At 50.9% G+C, this 2470-nt stretch overlaps 1 pseudogene; it reads left to right on the forward strand.

Annotated features, from left to right (window-relative positions):
* Positions 1-465: 465 nt before the first annotated feature.
* LOC123067070 (agamous-like MADS-box protein AGL28) lies at positions 466-1555 on the forward strand (annotated as a pseudogene).
* Positions 1556-2470: the final 915 nt, after the last annotated feature.

A 2470-nucleotide genomic window follows, 5' to 3' on the forward strand; every position in this document is an offset into this window, starting at 1 on the left:
GACGACGCGTCTGTCATTTCCTCTTACCATTAATTCCTCCGGCCAGAACCATTGTGCGGTATGCATCTTACGGTTGATTTGGTCATCAGCTCGTATTTACTTTACTTGCCCAAGCTTTTGACTCTCGATTTCTTCCTCCCCCAAAAGTATCAGGTGACTTGGGTTATAACCGAACAGAACCGAACCAAACCGATTTGTTGGTGCACCGAACTGTCGGGCTTGGAGGACGCGGTATGTTGCATGGTTTACTGTGATTTGTTGTCGTGCAAGGTCGTTGGTGGGTGCGAAGGAATAGTTTCTAAATAATAGGGTGTACGTAGTTATCCTTTGACGCGTGAGTTTAATGTATACAGCTCAGCGCATACCCAATCGTATCTCATTGCCAATCACCAGTTTTAATGTACGTAGCCCAGCGAAGAAGGGATTCCTCTCCGGACGCTTTGCTAGCCACCGAACAAGCGAGCAATGGCGGCGCCCAACCGGAGAGGTGGCAGCGGCCGGAAGAAGATCGTCATTCGCCGGATCGAGCAGGAGGATGCCCGGTTCGTCTGCTACTCCAAGCGCCGCCAGGGGTTCTTCAGCAAGGCCACGGATCTGGCGGTCCTGACCGGCGCCCAGGTGGCCGCCCTCGCCTTCTCTCCCCGCGGCAGGGCCTTCTCCTTCGGCCACCCCTCCGTCGACTCCGTCGTGGAACGCTTCCTGGCGGGGGAGGCTGCGGGGGCTGGCACGAGGGAGGAGGGCGCTGCCGACGACCGCTTGCTCACGGGGGAGGGCGCTGCCGGCGAAGACGAGAAGCTCGAGAAGCTGCAGCAGGAGTTCGACGAGCTGCGCACGGAGCTGGCCGAGTTGAAGAAGCGGACCAAGCGCACGGACAAGGCCATGGCGAAAGAGCGCTCTGCGGGGGACCAGATAGCGGCTTGGTTCGACCCCAAGGCGCGCGACATGGGAGACGAGGACATGGCGGCCTTCTTCGCCGCGCTGATGCAGATGAAGGACGCGTCTCCGATCGCGCCAACCAGGTTCTGCTCGAGGCGATGCACGCCCACATGAGCCGCATGGCGGAGGTGGCCCCGCCGCCGCCGCCCCGGATCTTCGGTGGCAGCTCCTTCGAGTACGGTAGCAGCAGCGGCACCGCCAACGACGGGATGGAGTTGCAGTTTCTGGCGCCTCCGCCACAGGAGCAGGGGTTCGAGGCCGCGATGGATATGCAGCAGATGGTGATGGCGCCGCTGCCTCCGTCTCAGGTGGTCGCCGCCTGGATGGATGTGCAGGAGATGCCTCCGCCGCCGTGGTTGGCCGCCGGGATAGATACGGAGCAGATGCAGATGACGATGCCTAAGCCGCCGGGGTTCGACGCAGGGCTAGACAAGGAGATAGATCAATGGCTTGATGTGATGCTGCCGCGTACGGAGTTCACTGCCGGGATGGAGACGGTGCAGCAGGGGCTCCATCAACCCAACGCCGGCTTCCCGTACTGAGAGCCCGAGTCCAGTGCATATGGACACTAGTTTCGTATGCCTAGTTTACATATGCATCTTCTACTTAAGTCTTCGCGTTAATCTATTTTTTTTTTTTGATTTGAAATGAAGTCGTCGTGTCAATCTTTGGTACATGCTCTGCATCTACCCTGGATCTGGACGAAATTAAATATTTCGTCAATATTTTTATTTGGCCATTTCCTTTCCTTATCATGCATTAATGGGTTGTAATCTGTATTGCACCGATATGAATGAAATACAAAGGTCGATCTGTGCTGGATACATCTATCTATTAATTACTGTGTATACTATTACTAAAATAAGGGACAAACGAGCCATCACATGCACTCACATGATCTACAATTTTGACACCGTTTAACAGAATTTTTAATGGCTGAGATTTAAAAGATTCAAAAATTACATACGACTATATTTGGTACAAACAAGTCACGTCAGAGGAGGTACATCCATATGACATATGTATATGCAAATAAAAACTATACATGCAAAAACCGCATGGGGCATGTGGTTACCAAATTCAAAATCCGTAATACAATACATGTGCAATTTTTTTTAAAAAAGATACCAACATGCAACATGAACTACACCCGGACTCTCGCCTGTAGCATGGCAGCCAACAAAACACACTCATCTTGGCATCGGGCCATGAACCAAGACGCCCAAACGTCCAAGAAAGCTAAAGTGCAGCACGCCTAAAAAATTATACAGGCCAGCGATACTTGCACGTATGAAAGTCAACTAGAAGTACTATATACTTCAATAGACATGTCTCGTCTATTAGGCAAAAATATTTTGCCCGATAGATTAGGATCATGAGTATGAGAAACAAAAAAGGCTGTGAACATACAAATAAATGGAGATATTTGAAATACAAATAAAAGTACAGGCCTTCAAAGAAAAGATAGACTGAGGTGTCAGCATGCAATGATTACAAACTACGCAGCGTTAAATGTTTATAAATAAAAACACAA

This window comes from Triticum aestivum, chromosome 3B (assembly GCF_018294505.1).
Source record: "Triticum aestivum cultivar Chinese Spring chromosome 3B, IWGSC CS RefSeq v2.1, whole genome shotgun sequence".
Taxonomy (NCBI): domain Eukaryota; kingdom Viridiplantae; phylum Streptophyta; class Magnoliopsida; order Poales; family Poaceae; genus Triticum; species Triticum aestivum.